The 18396-nt window shown below is 39.5% G+C and overlaps 1 protein-coding gene across 1 annotated transcript in view; it reads right to left on the bottom strand.

The window, feature by feature from the left end:
• The window catches only part of FAM110B (family with sequence similarity 110 member B), a 150247-nt gene that overhangs the window by 110092 nt on the left and 21759 nt on the right, over window positions 1–18396 (bottom strand). Inside the window, exon 2 of the mRNA XM_027578189.2 lies at window positions 801–899. The gene's annotated coding sequence lies outside the window, so the exon portion shown is untranslated. The remainder of the gene's footprint in view (window positions 1–800; window positions 900–18396) is intronic.

Raw genomic sequence — 18396 nt, 5'->3', positions numbered from 1 at the left:
AACCGGATTCAGGCACCTACGAAAGACTGAAGGCCTTTATTAACAGCATGAGTCTATGCATGGAGAGGAAAATAACATGCGTGCACCTCAATTTAAGCAGTACTATCCCTGGGGAGTGGCTTTCATGTGGCCAGTCACATTCTATGTTATAGATCTGTGACGTCTCACTTTTGTGCAATCTATGTATTATGTTAGTGATTGATTGCACAAAATACAGCAAATCTCCCGCCATGTGAGAATACTTACAAATTCACTAGTCAGGAGACAGTCCACTGCAGGTGCCCCACCTACCCCTGTGAGCGATTGCTGATTCGGACAGTCCAAATTGCGGAGGTTAAATATCCAGACTTCACAAAAAAGCCACCGCAAGTAAACACCCAGGCAACTTCAAAAAGGGCCAGGAGAGCCCATGTGTTTCGGGGCCAATGGGGTCAATGAGAGCCCGGGGCAGGAGCTGAGGGCAGCCTCCCGGCCAGACCAGCAGACACCGTGGTCGGGTGGGCAGCACGTTCACAGAGCTTTCTGCCAATTCCTCTCATTCCTGCCAGGGCCGAGAGGCAGGGATGGAGCGTGTGCACCCAGGACAGCCAGCAGCAAGGAACAGACTTCACAAAGGTTTGCTGGATGACTACATAAAAAGAAAGGTGGGGGAGGGAGGAAGGAGAGAAAGGAAAGGGACAGAGAAAGGAAGGAACAGAAGGGAGGACATCCGCATTCTGCTCGACAAATAAAAGGTTGTATTTACTTGATGATCATCAGGGTTACGCATAAATTTAATAGATGTTTTCACATGGAATTACCTTTTATTTCCCTTTCAGACCTCAGAGAGTCCTGGTAACAGTTCAATTCAAGATGCAGAAAGAACAGGGTAGGTGCTCTGGATGTCCAACTGGGGATTTCTAAAGGGAAAGGACACAGATTACAAATTATTCCGGAGAATAAAAGTGATTAATTTTTAAAGTATCATTAAAAAGAGACCGATTTTCACTGAATGAGAGACAGTGTATTTCTTAATAAACTGGGGGGGAAAAATCGAGCCCAAAGCCTCTTTCAAATACAGCTGCTCTAGCCAACTTTAAGTTGATTCTAGAAGAAAACCAAAATCAACCACGGGGTGGGCTTTGTTTGTGCATTTACTGGAAAACAATCCCAACAAGGAGGCTGTGTACTGCCATCTGCCTGGAGCCCCCAACCCCGGTGGCTCTGCGCCCCTCCAAACTCAACACCCCCCACGTGCCTTGTCAGTCCTTCTAGGTCAGAAAACCATGCAGGAAACCAGGTAGCCCCTCACCAACAACTGCATCGCTGTGGAGGGAAAGAGACATACTTCAGGAACTTTCTTAATGTTTCTAAGCAAATAAAAATATTACAAAATAGGCATTTCAGCTTGTCTCGTTCTCCAAATGCAGTTATGCATGAGCTCACAAACACATGCCCAGTTGTCCTGAGGCTTCTCTCTCTTGGAGCCAGGACAGAACTCGGAGGCAGCACCATCCCAAATTGTGAGCACACAGTGTTCGTTTTTAGAAAGGAAAGAATTAACATTGACCAGGCATATACTCAGGCCCAGAAACAATGTGATTCCATTTTACAAAGGGGAAAAGAAACTGAGGCTTTTTGAGGAAAGTCCAGTCCACCGGTCTGTCTGACACATAAACGCTTTTATTATACTTGGATATATTTGGATCAATCTGAAAGTGATTTGTCATCTGAATATCTGGCAAGGAGCCAAGAAAATACCGCGGTGGAAAATTTAAACGTCTTCTCCTTCAGCACCTGCTTTCCTTGTATACCATCAATTCAAATAACTACATCTTTTGTTTACTTGAAAGTGGGAGCTAGAGACAGGGAAGGAAAAAGCTCAGACTGTAATAGATACCTTTTATTGAGATTTACTGTATATTTCCCTTGGATGTAGGAACAATCAACAGTAAAATTTTTAAGGAGGCACTTGGGACTTTGACAGACAATGGCTAAGAACCACTTCATTAAGGTCAATGCCAAGGTCCCAAGCACCATTATCTTTTTTCTGGAGTGATGTGTAATGAATGGTATGTCAGAAGTTTATTAGCAAGGCTGCAAATCTTGACCTAGATATTGCACAGCTTCAAAAAAATAAAAAGAAAGTCTGAAAATGTCTATTTAAATATAAGACTGATACTTCCCACACTCATATTTAAAATTTTCAAAACAATCTTCTTTCCCCTGTCCCTGTATCTAACAATGTTCAATAAGAACATAAAGTAACAATTAGTACCAGATTAAAACAGAAATATGAACTCCCAAGTTCTACAGTTGTTTTTGATCATTTACTACCTGCAATTTAAGGTTTTATTCGCCTGCTAAAATAGATGATTCCAGAATTCAAATGAATAAAATCATATACATTTAACATTAGAGAAATTTTTATTTAAATTGGGCCCAGAGGTATTTGAGATTGATGGTGACTCATAAATAACAAAGTAAAAAGTTTTATATTTAACTATTTTCCAGCTAGTATTTTTTGTTTTGCCCTAAATGGTATCAAAAATTCCTTTAAAGAAACCCTTTTCATCTTTATCATTATTTCTGCCTTTTCTTTCTCACACTTTTCAGGAGAAAAACAACAAAGAGGTCAGCCCTTCCTCTTAACGACTGAGAAATGTCAAAGTCACACTGTTATGATCGGGATGCAGAATAAAACCATAAATGAATTTCAGGATTGGATTTACCCTCAAAGTCGCCATGTGAAATCAAAACCATCCTAACAGAAATAATTCACAGCACACAGTTTACAGCTAAGGCATTGTATGGTTAGCTGCTCCAATCCACTCCTTTCACATCTAAGGAAATGAAAGCCCAGAGTGGTCAACTGACCTCTTCCAACGTCACACAGCCCAGCGCGTCCTGGATCTCAGATCTCATAGATGCCAATCTAGTGCTCTATTAGATCATGACTGATCTTTAATTTCCACAAATAAACTCTTCAGCGCTTATAATTTCATCTGTTTTCTACTTCTTTTACTCTACACAGCATGAACACCACTTGATGAGTCAACTTAACTTTATGTTAATATGAAACACTACTCAAAATTATCAAAAACATGCTCTGCCTTTTGCTCCACTGAAAAAGACAGATTAAACCATTCATGCCCATGAGAAATCTGAAATAAAATTTGGGATACTCTTTAGGTTGTCTAACCTAGATACGTCTACTCTAAAAATAGAATTTCCCTCTCTTATTCACAGCCGAATCATAATCATAGCTTTGCTACAACACATTTTCAAGATGATTTTATAGATAGCTAGCAAGCAAAATGTAGGTATTCTACAGTAAAAGCTTATATAAGCAATTTTTAAAGTAAGAATTTCCAGATAGTTTCCTATTAGATCCATCAGTTCAAACAGAAATCTTATTCTCTGAAATTCTGGAATCACTCAAGAGCACTTAATTTACCTAGATCAGCAACTTATTATCATCAACAGTCATTTGTGACTCCTCAATTATTTACACTGTACAGTGCCAGGTGCAAAGGAACCCAAAAGCATGAGCCGATGTTCTTGCTACTGTAGGCTGATGAGGGAGATAATTAAGGAGGATTTCACAGTGGCATCTGACTGAGACAAGGTTTGCACGTGATGAATGTGTATGTGTGAACGTGTGTTTAGAGGCCCAGTTAATAAAACCACTCGGGTTTTCTCAGAGAATATGAGCTGACAGGTTTTGTAAACACTACAGCTGGCCCTTGACCAATGAACTGCAAGGGTCCACTTATACCCGAATCTTTTTGTGATAAAAGCAGTACAGTACTGTAAATGTATTTTCTCTTCCTTATGATTTTCTTAATAACATTTTGTTTTCTCCAGCTTATTTTACAGTAAGACTATAGTATATAATACATATAACACACACAGTGTGTGTGAATTGACTGTTCATGTTACAGGTGAGGCTTCTGGTCAACAGTAGGGTATTAGTAAAGTTTTGGGGGAGTTAAAAGTTATACATGGATTTTCTACTGCATGGTGACGGATCAGCACTCTAACTCCGGCACTGTTCAAAAGTCAACTGTATATGTAGGGAAGCAGGGTAAGATAAATTAAAATAAACCAACAGATAACAGAAGAATCCCTCTAATCATGCCCAAAAGAGCAAAAAAAAAAAAAAATGGTGCAGGAAACAAAATATCCTTTGAAAGGGGTTCCTTTCTTGAAAAAAAGACAGCAACAAAATACCTTCCTTATATTTCTTCATAATCACTCATTCATGGTACTAAAACTCAGTGTGAGACAAAACCCCCATTTAAAAAAAGACAAGATTTAAACACTTTCAAAAAGAAAATAAATGTCAAGTAAGCACAGGAAGAGATATTCAATATAATTAGTCAGTAGGAAAATGCAAAGTAAAACCTTAATGAGATACCATTAAGAACTCCTAAGAATGACTAAATTTAAAAGGGCCAAAATATCAAGTGTTTGCAAGGATGTGAAGGAACTAGAATCTTTATACAAGGCCGGCAGAAAATCCAAAAAGTCACAGGCACTTTGAAAAATAATTGGACAGTTTCTTTTTTTAATATATTTTTTAGTATGTTAATCACCACACATCATTAGTTTTTGATGTAGTGTTCCACGATTCATTGTTTGCATATAACACCCAGTGCTCCATTCAATACATGCCCTCTTTAATACCCACCACCAGGCTAACCCGTCCACCCACCCCTCTCCCCTCTAGAACCCTCAGTTTGTTTCTCAGAGTCCATAGTCAATCATGGTTCGTCTCCCCCTCTGATTTCCCCCCTTCATTTTTCCCTTCCTGCTATCTTCTTTTTTTTAACATATAATGTATTACTTTTTTGTCTGGGTGGCTCGGTCAGTTGGGCATCTGCCTTCGGCTCAGGTCATGATCCCGGGGTCCTGGGATCAAGTTCCACATCGGGCTCCCTGCTCAGTGGGGAGCCTGCTTCTCCCTCTGCCTCTGCCTGCCGCTCCCCCTGCTTGTGCTCTCTCTCTCTGATAAATTAAAAAATAAATAAATTGTTGCAGAGGTAGAGGTCAGTGATTCATCAGTCTTATGTAACACCAAGTGCTCATTACATCACGTGCCCTCCTTAATGTCCATCATCCAGTTACCCCATTCCCCACACCCTCCCCCTCCAGTAACCCTGTCTGTTTCCTATGATTAAGAGTCTCTGATGGTTTGTCTCCCTCTCTGATTTTGTCTTGTTTTATTTTTTCCTCTCTTCCCCTATGATCCTGTTTTGTTTCTTAAATTCCACAAATGAGTGAGATCATATAATTGTTTTTCTCTGATTGACTTACTTCGCTTAGCATAATAACCTCTAGTTCCATCCACATTGTTGCAAAAGGCAAGATTTCATTTTCTGATGGCTAAGTAGTATTCCATTGTATGTATGTATATATATATATATATATATATATATATATATATATATATATATATATACACACACCACATCTTCTTTATCCATTCATTTGTCGATGGACATCTGGGCTCTTTCCATAGTTTGGCGATTGTGTACATCACTGCTATAAACATTGGGTGCCCCTTCGGATCACTATATTGGTATCTTTGGCGTAGATACCTAGTAGTGCAATTGCTGGGTCATAGGGTAGCTCTATTTTCAACTTTCTGAGGCATCTCCATACTATTTTCCAGAGTGGCTGCACCAGCTTGCATTCCCACCAACAGTACAGGAGGGTTCCCCCTTTTCTACATCCTCCCCAACATCTGTCGTTTCCTGACTTGTTAATTTTTGCCATTCTGACTGGTGTGAGCAGGTATCTCATTGTGGTTTTGATTATATTTCCCTGATACCGAGTGATGTGGAGCATTTTTTCATGTGTCTGTTGGCCATTTGGAAGTCTTCTTTGCAGAAATGTCTGTTCATGTCTTCTGCCCACTTATTGATTGGGCATAACTTCTTCCTTTTTGTCGGTGTCTTTTAGTTTTGTTGACTATTTCCTTTATTGTGCAGAAGATTTTTATCTTGTGAAGTCCCAATAGTTCATTTTTGTTTTTGTTTCCCTTGCTTTTGGAGACGTGTCTAGCAAGAAGTTGCTGCAGCCAAGGTCCCTGAGGTTGCTGTCTGTGTTCTCCTCTAGGATTTTGATGGATTCCTGTCTCACATTTAGGTCTTTCATCCATTTTGAGTCCATTTTTGCATGTGGTGTAAGGAAATGGTCCAGTTTCATTCTTCTGCATGCGGCTGTCCAATTTTCCCAGCACCATTTGTTGAGAAGACTGTCTTTTTTCCATTAGATATTCTTTCCTGCTTTGTCAAGGGTAGTTGACCATAGCACCGAGGGTCCATTTCTGGGCTCTTTATTCTTTTCCATTGGTTTATGTGTCTGTTTTTGTGCCAGTACCATGCTGTCTTGATGATCACAGCTTTGTAATAGAGCTTAAAGTCTGGGACTGTGATGTCACCAGCTTTGGTTTTCTTTTTCAACATTCCTTTGGCTATTTGGGGTCTCTTCTGATTCCATAAAATTTTAAGATTATTTGTTCCAGCTCTGTGTAAAAAGTTGATGGTATTTTGATAGGGATTGCACTGAATGTATAGATTGTTCTAGGTAGCATAGACATTTTAACATTTGTTCTTCCAGTCCATGAGCATGGAACGTTTTTCCATTTCTTTGTGTCTTCCTCAATTTCTTACATGAGTGTTCTATAGTTCTCTGAGTACAGATCCTTTGTCTCTTTGGTCAGGTTTATTCCTAGGTACCTTATGGTTTTGGGTGCAATTGTAAATGGGATCAACTCCTTAATTCTCTTTCTTCTGTCCAACTGGGCAGTTTCTATTATAAAGTTAAACACATACCATATGACCCAGCAATTCCTCACTGAGATATTTGCCCAAGAGAAATTTAAAAACACAAATTCCCAAAACTTGTATAAGAATGTTCATAGTAGCCTTATTCATCATAGCCCAAAACTTGAAAGAACTCAAATGTCCATCAACTGATGAATAAATAAACAAATTATTGGGTAGCACACAAAGGAACACTACTCAGTAATAAAAAGGAAAGAATTACTGATGCATTTAACAACGTATATAAATCTCAGAAATATACTAAAAAGCCAAACACAAAGGACTAAACGCATAGTTCCAACTAGAAACTATAGCAGTAGAAAGCAGATCAATTGTTGCGAGGGGCCAGGGTGTGGGGAGAAGGGGCTGAATGCAGAGAGTACTGACAGAACATGCTGGAGGGATGGAAACGTTCTATATCATGACTGCAGTAGAGCTACATGCTTGTGCATATTGTTGAAAATTCACTGAATTATACCCTTAACATCAGTGAATTCAATTGTATATTCAGTATACTTCAACAAAACAGATTAAAAACAAAATAAAACTCAGGGCCACCATCATGTAACCTGGAAATCAGTAACCTCATCGATAAGATCTGCAAATCCTTCAGCAGATGGCATTCCACATCTTCAAACCCTTAATCATCAGTGATGGGTAAGTACCAGGAGACCACCAAAAAAGAGAAAGAAAAAACCAATAGTCAAATTTATTGCTCATAGGGAAACTAAATTACTCCATTTTTCTACAACTTCCAATAGATTTTAGCTTTATAATAGATTTCCAGAAAGTGGGCTAATAATATGTACTCTAAAATAAACCTCCTCGGGCAGCCTGGGTGGCTCAGTTGGATAAATGTTTGTCTTCAGCTCAGGTCATGATATCGGGGTCCTCAGATGGAGCCCCGAGTCTGGCTCCCTGCTCACTGGGGAGTCTGCTTCTCCCTCTGCCACTGCCCTTCCCCCCCCACCCCCCACTTGTGCTCTCTCTCTCTCGCTCTCAAATAAATAAAATCTTTAAAATCTTTAAAAAAATAATAAAATAAACCTCCTCATTGTAAAAGAAAAATCTTCCTAAAACTATTGGTGATCCATATAGGATCTCCATATATAGGAGATTGAAGAATTACCAAGAAATTCATAGGAAAAAAACCAACAAGTATGGAAATGTGAAGAAATATGGGTTAGCTTATAAATCAACTCCAAAATTATTCTTTAAAACTTTGATACGTTAATTGGGAAACACTTCTAAAGCACCCATAGGGATTTGACCTGGTCTACTAGACATGCTTATCTATGATGTAAATAAAGACTTAAGATAGGCTTATCAAAGTTATAGCTGACTCAGAGGTTAAAAATGACTAAAATGTTATATAATAGAATCATGATTCTAAATGTATAAAGATGGAACAATTTTATTATATTAGTGTCAAATATACAGGAAAAACGTTGCATTCATTCAACAAATACTCTCTGAGGGGCTGCCATGTGTTGGTAACTAGGTGAGAAAAGACACCAAGGTTAAAAAAGTGCCCTTTCTTTTCCCCTACAAAGTTTATCAACCAAAAAATCTAAGTAACGCACTCTGCGATAGGAGTTCTAGACTAATTAATCTGAAAAAGACCTACGAGCTTGAGCTTATCACACAACTCTTTACCTATGGCATAAATACTAGTGAAATTACAGGCTGAACTAACAGAATTATCAAATTCCATACACATACACGCAAGTACTACTCTGCTTCAAATGGGCCTACTGCGTAGGGGTGTGGATAACACTCCATTACACTCTGGATGTACTCATTACAAGTCCCATTCTGAAGCCCAGCTTAGGTGCCTCAACTTCTACCTGCTGCCATCCACCCACTGCTAAAATCCCTAAGATGATGCACAAGCCTGGAATTACCCTGTACCCCCTACACAATCCGGGTTGATAGGAGCGTTAGATACTGTCAGATCTTGACAGAGTGAGGCACGGGCAGATAGGAAAAGGACCCAGCAATATTTAAATCAGCCAGGGAAGTGGGGGTAGCAGGTGGATTATCCTATGAAGGAAGAGACATCATTCTGAATGGCAGAAGTTAGAGGGGAAGATATGGCTCACTATAGGAGCATTCCAGTCCTGACCAATCTCAAATTTGAAGAGACTGCCTCATGAGGTAGACCTGGCAGCATAAGTCTACTGAGCTGAGAATTTAGTCCTATTCTATTTCCAATGCTTCATCATAATGTGCTACCTGTCATCCCACAACCTGTCTCCCAACGCCCAGATTTTCAACCTTCCCCGTGGATCTTTCTCATAACCATTTAGGACCATGCCCTCCTACCCACCCCCATGCCTACAAACTTCACCTCTTTCAGTGGCTCTGTATCACTGACAGGATCAAAGCCAAACACCCCTCATGCTGGCAGACAGGGCCCCCTATCAAATTCGCCTCTCCTGCCACTCTCCCTTATAAGAACATGCTCAGGCGGCCACGCTTTTTCTTGCCTTCACGCTGTGCCTGCCATTCGCTGAAATCTCCCACACCTCCTGATGTGTGTCTGGAGGCGTCAGCCCACCTGGCCTCCACATAGTTCAACACAATCCCTCCTCTGAGAAGCATTCCGTGCTTTACCACTTCTTCCTCTCCAAGCCCACGGCGCCTTCCTGCTCTCCATGAAAACATTCACCCCAGATCCAAAGATTAGTTATGGCTGTATCTCCCTGCTGAACCTTAAACCCCTGCCTGGTTCTCTTAATCCCTAGGACTTAGCCCAGGTCGTGATACTTCATAGACATTTCTGACGAGTCAGGGATTCTAAGATACCCCAGTTGTGTATGTCCTGTCCGACCTTATACCGTCAGCAGTCTATCAGCTAGGCTGTGCAGGGGGTACAGAATGAGCCCAGGCAAATGCTGTCATCTTGGGGCTACAGAAGACAGAGGTGGGCAACTCTCTAAAGAATTCAGGCAGCCTCAGTTGGGACAGAGCATTAGAACCAAAATGATTACCTCATGGACACTCTTGGCTGTTGTGAAGTCAGCTGGGTTCAAATCTTGCTTCCTCGGCTTCACAAGTATGTGACGTAACTAACTTAACCTCTCAAAGCCCAGATTCCCTGGTCTATAAAATGAAGATAATTATAGCCCTTACCTCAAAGGGTCACTGTGAGGATTATGTGCCAATGTGTTGTAAAGGAGGTAGAGAAGGAATCTGGACATTGCAAATGCTCACTGAACGTTGTCTGATGGCTCAGCAACCTTGTCCTGCCTGCTTTTCCATGACGGAATGGAAATACTACCTACTCTGGAATAAGGTGTTCAACAAAATGTGTAAAAATTCCAGGTACAGAGGAATCACTTGATTATGAATCCCTGATTTCTAAACCTAGAAAATTACCTTTTGTTTCCAAAAAGACAGGATTATACAACTAGAGAATCTCTTGAGGTTCAAATCAAAAAGACCATAATCACCTCACATAATACTCTTCACCTACTGTGAAGACTCTTTCAAAGGAGTCTTTTTATGTATTCTAAGAATTAACTTATTTGGACTGAATTTAAACAGATCCCTATATTTCTCTAAGCTTGACAAAAAAAAAAGCACACTCAAAAGTTTCATTAAATTCACTCAAATGTAGCCCATCACTTTTGTTCATTGATTCTCCATAAACAATAAGACTTAACAAACTGCATTTGGTAAAAGAAATGTTATATCCAAGATAGAAATTTCTGAAAAATGTCATAATGAAAAAACCCGTAAACAGCTTACTACAGCGTCTGTGTCACAAATTTATCTTCAGGATAAATGCACCTGGTTCCAACCAACACATTTTGTAGAAAGAGTGTCATTTCAAATGTTCACTTTTAACACTCAACACAGAGCTTATTATACAAATACATGTTTATAAACCTAGCACCTTACTGACTGGCTTATGATCCAATTACTAATATTGTCATTTTCCAGGGTTTTATGTGAGTCAGTACTTGAAGTAATATCTCATTTAGAAAAGATTAATGAAATCACAAAGCAACAGTTTATGGTCAGTAGCTCTCAGCCAACATGTCAGCAAACAGCTGGGTGGGACGTTGTTTAGATGCAAGAACATGAATGTAAGCAGGAGTAATTTTGATATATTCTGCAGGACTAATAGGCTACTCTGGGAAGGAAAACAGAGGAGCTTCCTTCCGTAAAAATTTTCAAACTTTGTGGGGCAACCGGGTGGCTCAGCCAGTTGAGCCTCCGACTCTTGATTTTGGCTCAGGTCATGATCTCGGGGTCCTGGGACCAAGTCCCATGTGTGGGGTTCTACTCTCAGCAGGGACTCTGCTTATGGATTCTCTCTCTCTCCCTCTCCCTCTGCCCCTCACTTTGCTCACTCTCTCTCTCTCAAATACATAATCTTTTTTTTTTTTTCCCAAACTTGTGGAGTGCCTGGCTGGCTCAGGCAGGAAGAGCATGTGATTCTTGATCTTGGGGTCATGAGTTCAAGCCCCACATTGGGTGTAGGGATTACTTAAATAAAACTTAAAAAAATTCTTTTCGAACTGGAGATTTCCTAAATCCAAAATATACTTCCAAAGTCACTGAACTTCTTTGTCCAGCAGAAAGTGTTGTAGAAAACGTGTATTTTGTACTTAAATTTTTATGTGCAAAATCCCTTATTAACCTACATTATGGAAAATACTTCTTTCAAGAAAAAAACGTAGCAGTAAGGAAGTTCCTTACCTAAGGCATAAAGCATTTATCTTATCTGGAGATGATCTTTAAATTGTTACTTTTTTAAATTTTTTGTCGTGGTAAAATATCCAACACAAAATTTACCATCTTAAACTCTTTTTAAGTGTACAGTTCAGTGGTATTAAATACATTCCTAATGCTGTGCAACCATCACCACCATCCATTTCCAGAACTCTTTTTATCTTGTAGAACTAAAACTCTGCACCCATTGAACAATAAACCCTATTTCCACTCCTCCATACCCCTGGCAACTACTTTCTCTGCCTCCCTTTTGACTACTCTAAGTATTTCATGTAAGTGGAATCATATAGTATCTGTCCCTTTGTGATTGGCTTACGTCACTTAGTATATAATGTCTTCAAGGTTCATCCACGTTGTACCATGTGTCAGAATTGCCTTTGTTTTGAAGGCTGAATACTACTGCATTCTATGGACGTACCACATTCTGCTTACTCATTCATCCACTGGTGAACACGTGAGGCGCTTGTACGTTTTAGTTATTGTAAATGATACTGCTGTGAACATGGGGGTACAAAAATCTCAAGACCCTGCTTTCAATTCTTTTGAGTGTATGCCCAGAAGCAGAATTGCTGGCTCATAGGATAATTCTACTTTTGTAAGTTACACTTTTTGGATGAGTAAATTAAATCAGTGAGTAATCAAATCCATCACTGTGTTCCTCAAAAAATAAAAATTATGTAATAGTACTTAAATAACCCTATCATGCCAAGAAATTATGTTCACAAAATTCTGTTTTCTGCTATGACTGTAAACTAGCAATCTCCCATCCTACCAGGCATGTCCAAATACCAAAAAAGAGAGTGTTGATGAGATGCATGTCGCCCCCCCCGCGACTTTTTTTTTTTTGCCTTAAAAAAGTAGTCTCCATGATACATTCAACATTGGACCACAGGGACTCTAAGTATCAATTACACTGTTTGTAAGACACACACACACACACACACACACACACACACGTTATGCTCATCAAACATGCAGGCACAGTGCTTTCTCACACTTGTTTTTTATTTGGTCCTCAAGAGACGGATCTCTGTTTAACAATGTTGAGGTCTGCGGCTCTTTGTCTAGGTGAAAAGTATCATTGGAGTCCATTTCAAGTACTTCCCAGAGCAGGTGGCAATGATTTCAGGCCAAAGAATCTCTACTTTTAGCTTTCTCTTAAAAAAGCTATTCGTCTCATTAATAAGAAAGGATAGAACAATGCCTGCATCAACACTGGCATTTTCTGCTATCCTATAAAAATTAAGCATCATCTTAATAAAATGTAATGCAATCGACTGGGCATTTCTTTTTTTAATGTTTGAATACATGCCTTTATTAAGACATCAAATTTTATATTATTACATTTCTTAATCAGTGGTATAATACACGATAGAAAATTTACCATCTTAATCATTTTTCAGTGCACAGTTGAGTGGCATCAAGGACATTCCTATTCCTGTCCAATCATTACCACCATCCATCTCCAGAACTCTTTTCACCTTGCAAAACTGGAATTCTGTACCCATTAAATATAAATAAATAAACTCTGTACTCTGTCTCCCGCCCCTCCCCCACTCCCCACCCAATATTGAGCAACTGCTAATTCTGTCTCCATGAATTTGACTTCTTTAAGTACCTCATGTTAGTGGAATTATACAGCATTTGTCCTTTCATGGCTGGCTCATTTCGCTCAGCCGAAGTCCTCCAGGTTCATCCACATTGTGGCCTGTGTCTACTGGGCACTTCCTCTTCTTCTTCTTCTTCTTTTTTTTTTTTAAGATTGTATTTATTTATTTGAGAGAGAGAGAGAGAGAGAGAGAGAGAGCACATGCAGGGGGAAGTGCAGAAGGAGAAGCAAGACTCCCCTCTGAGCAGGGGCTCGATCCCGGAACTCTGGGATCATGACCCGAACTGAAGGCAGATGCCTAACCGACTGAGCCACCCAGGCGCCCCTCTACTAGGCACTTTTGACCTCACGTATCACAGGAAAGCTTTAGCCTTCAGAACAGAAATGTAGAGCCAGATGCATCTCAGCAGTGAAGCCCTTGTGAATGGACAATCCCAACAGAAAGCCCTGTGTTTATTAAAGCAAGAGTCGGACGGTACTAGCAGGATCCAGGAAAACGAGCATCCACAGCACCACAGGATGCTGCTCATGGCTCCCTTTTCTCAACGCTGCTTCCAGCAAGTGAGCGAGTAGGGCACGTGAGCCAGGCCACCTGGCATGTCTGTAAAGTAAGTTAGGGTACGGTTTCACGGAGGATTGCACTTTTCGTTTTTCATGTCTGCTATACCCGATCTTTGGGGCTTCGGAGAAATGAATATCAATATAAATGACTGGCCAGGAAAGAGCGACACTATTAGTAAACATCAAATTAATGGCTCCATTACATGTAAGGCAATTTTTCTATCTTAATGGTAATAGAAAATTACATGATAAAAATTACAACTTGCTCCATAAAATATAGCATTTATTATATGATCTTTTTTTTAAGATTTTATTTATTTGACAGAGAGAGCACGAGCAGAGGGAGAGGGAGGGAGAAGCAGGCTCCCTACTGAGCAAGGAGCCCTATGTGGGATTTGATTCCAGGACCCTGGAATCATGACCTGGGCTGAAGGCAGCCACTTAACCAACTGAGCCACCCAGGCGTCCCTATATGATCTTTTGTAGCACTTTTTGGCTGTGTGGCTATTGTATGTAAGTTTTATTTCCCCAAATAAATTATATATTTCAAAAGACATAGTCTTTTCATTCTTTTATATCCATCTCACATCAATGTTCACATAAAACTAGGTATTGGATAAAATGCTACTAGTTGATCAAAAAGTAATTGATAGGACCATCTAACACATAAAAAATAAATGGACTGATCATAAAAAAAAGTGATTAAACAAGGGAGTATTTATAGCTTAGTGGTTAAAGGTGTTTGCTTTGTAGTCAAACACTTCCCAGTTTATTTTAATTTAAATTCAATTAGCCAACATATATTACATCATTAGTTTCAGATGTCGTATTCAACAATTCATCAGTTCCATATAACACCCAGTGCTCATCACATCACGTGCCCTCCTTAATGCCCATCACCCAATACACCATCCTCTCACCCTCCTCCCCTCCAGCAGCAACCCTCACTTTGCTTCCTCTCTGATGCCTTCCCATTCAGTTTTCCCTATGATCCTCTGCACTGTTTCTTATATTCCACACATGAGTGACACCATATGACTTCCCATTCAGACTTCCCCTATGATCCTCTGCATTGTTTCTTATATTCCACACATGAGTGACACCATATGACTTCCCATTCAGACTTCCCCTATGATCCTCTGCATTGTTTCTTATATTCCACACGAGTGACACCATATAATAATTCTCTTTCTCTGACTGACTTATTTCACTTAGCATAATACCCTTACATCAGTGTAAATGGAAAGCATTCATCCTTTCTGATGGCTGAGTAAAACACTTCCCAATTTAAATTTCAGTTCTACTCAGAGTTGTTCTAAATTAAATATCAACACATTCAATACCACTGGGTTGAAACCGGAAATATGGTAAATGATCCATTATGTTTCAGCCATTAGTGGTAGTAATGTTATTGCAATGCACCTCTTGCGATGGTACTAGGAAGACAGTACCTCTGGGAGGTGGGTAGGTCACGAGGATGGAGCCCTCATAAATGGGATCAGTACCCTTGTAAAAGAGACACAAGAAACCTTCCTCATCCCTTCTGCCCTGTAAGGACACAAGACTAAAAAGTTGTCCATGAACCAGGAAACGGGCCTTCACAATACACGGAATCTGCCTGAAACTTGATCTTGGACTTCCCAGTCTCCAGAACTGTAAGAAATAAACGTTTATTATTTAAGCTACCCAGTCTATGGTAGTTTGTTACAGCAGTCTAAAAAGACTAAGACAGCTATGGATCCACTTTATGTATGTATCTTTAACTTCTGTTCTCTGATCTGCATTTGACTGGACAGTTTCATAATTGAAAAGAAGTCTGTCTCAGGGCAAGTGCCAGAGAACAAGGTTTGATTTCATTTTTATTCTCTTTTAGATAACTTATTTTATTGTCAGGTATCCATAACTAGGGGTGGCTCATTAGAATTGTATAGGTATCTGATTTTAGTCTTGGAAAAAGGAAAAAGTAGAATGTCACTCAGCACTTTCGACTTGCACTGATCATCTGCCAGCGTTTTCCATTGGTTAAACCCAATCAGAATCCAGAGAACTCACGGATGGATTTCAAGCTTTTGGGCATTTGCTTTAAAAAATGCATATGAGACTTCGATTTCCAATTAGGATACAAAGCATGTAGAGAGGCCTTTGATCTCATGGTCAAAAGAAATTTCACCCGGACAAAATAAAAACATACCTTTCTGTGGGTCAGTCTAGCAAAGAGTAATAAGAACACAGAAGCCTTGATGACCTCATTTCAACAGGAAACAAGCCCTTCACAGGCAAGCCGAAAGCCAGTGTAGGCTGCATATGTGAAGGCTGTGCCTGGATAGCCTGCAGAGTGGGAGGAAGATCCCAGAGAGAGACCTGGCCTGGCAGGACAGTGTGAACAGGTAGGACAGACAGACAGGAATCTAAAGGAACAAATGCAATAGCAAATTATTAGTAAGTCTTCAAATCTACCCCATACCCTCCTCCCCAAAAACCAGACAAAAGAGCAACAGTGAACAGGTTAGAAAGCCCAGAGAAATCACATAGCCCATATATTCTCATGGTACTTCAAGCTCTGAATGCAACGGGAAATCAAAATATTTAAAATGGTAGTCCAGGGGTGTCTGGGTGGCCCAGTCGTTAGCGCCTTCCTTCAGCTCAGATCATGATCCCAGGGTCGTGGGATCGAGTCCCACACTGGGCTCCCTGCTCAGCAGGAAACCTGGTTCTCCCTCTCCCACTCCCCCTGCTTGTGTTCCCTCTCTAGCTGTCTCTCTCTGTCAAATAAATAAAATCTTTTAAAAAAATAAAATAAAATGGTAGTCCAACCCTCTCCCAGCTGAAATACTGAAAGAGATTTAAAAAAAAAAAAAGGAAGATCAGGTGAACTCAATCTGATTAAAAGTGCAAGCCAGACTTCAGCTAAATTCTAAGGGATCTGAATATTCTGCTCCTCACCCTAATCTCCATGAAGAAGAGCGAGCTTACATTCTCTGAGATTTGAAACAAAATATTATACTTCAGTCTTTACTATTTTATTTACACCACCTGGGATATGATTTTTAAAATTACAAAATAAAGAAACAGGAAAATGTGATCCATAATTAAGAATTAACATAGTGAATAAGAAAAAAAAATGGATGACTCCATTAATGAAATTAGTAAAGAACTTTAAAACAACTACAATAAATGTTAAAGAACATACAGAAAAATAAGCATATAATGGAAGAAGATTTGAGATATGTTAATACAAAACAGAAATTCTAAAATAGAACTAAATAAAAATCCTGAACTAAAAATACAGTATTTGAGTAGAAAGTTTATTGGGTGGTGTATCTCCTGAGGTAGGGTAAATAAAAGCAAAGATGGGCTATTGGGACTATATCTAAATAAAAAGCTTTTGCACAGTGAAGAAAACAATCAACAAAACTAAAAGGCAACTTGCTGAATGGGAGAAGATATTTGCAAATGACATTATCTGATAAAGGGTTGCTATCCAAAATATTTATTTATTTTAAAGATTTTATTTATTTATTCATGAGAGCCAGACACAGAGGGAGGTGGAGGCAGAGGGAGAAGCAGGCTCCCGCTGAGCAGGGAGCCCTACTCAGGACTCGATCCCCGGACCCTGGGATCATGACCTGAGCCAAAGGCAGACGCTTAACCAGCTGGGCCGCCCAGGCGCCAAGCATCCAATATATAAAGATATGTGTGTATATATATATCTTTATAAATAAAAAATATAAAAAGTGCATTTAAAAATATATAAAGAACTTATACAACTCAACACCAAAAAACCCCAAATAATCTGATTAAAAATGGGCAGAAGACACGAACATACATTTCTCCAAAAAAGACACCCGACAGACACATGAAAACATGCTCAACATCACTCATCATCAGAAAAACGCAAATCACAACTCCAATGAGGTATCACCTCACACCTGTCAGAATGGCTAAAATCAAAAAACACAAGAAACAACAAGTGTTGGCAAGGATGTGGAGAAAAAGGAACCCTTGTGCACTAATGATGTGAATGCAAACTGGTGCAGCCACTTTGGAAAACAGTATGGAGGTTCCTCAGAGATTAAAAATAGAAATATCTTACCATCCAGCAATCACACTACTGGGTATTTATGCAAAAAAATACAAAAACACTAATTCAGAGGGATACATGCATTCCTATGTTTATAGCAGCATTATCTACAACAGCCAAGATATGGAAACCGCCTAAATGTCCATTGATAGATGAATGGATAAAGAAGGTGTGGTACACACACACACACACACACACACACACACACACAGGAATATTATTCAGCTATTAAAAAAATGAATGAAATCTTGCCATTTGAAACAACATAGATGGAGCTAGAGAGTGCTAAGTGAAATAAGCCAGTCAGAGAAAGACAAATACCATGTGATTTCACTCATATGTGGAATTTAAGAAACAAAACAAATGAGCAAAGGAAAAAGAGAGAAAGAGAGACAAACCAAAAGAACAGACTCTTGAGAACAAATTGGTGGTTACCAGAGGGGAGAGGGGATGGGTGAAACAGGTGACAGGGATTAAAGAGCACACTTATCATGATGAACACTGAAGAAGGTACAGAAATGCTGAATCACCATACTGTACACCTGAAACTAATATAACATGGTATGTTAATAATACTGAAATTAAAATGA

The sequence above is a fragment of the Zalophus californianus genome, chromosome 4 (assembly GCF_009762305.2).
Source record: "Zalophus californianus isolate mZalCal1 chromosome 4, mZalCal1.pri.v2, whole genome shotgun sequence".
NCBI lineage: Eukaryota > Metazoa > Chordata > Mammalia > Carnivora > Otariidae > Zalophus > Zalophus californianus.
The sequence above is the reverse complement of the archived record's forward strand: the minus strand, read 5'-3'. Positions and strand labels throughout refer to the sequence as shown.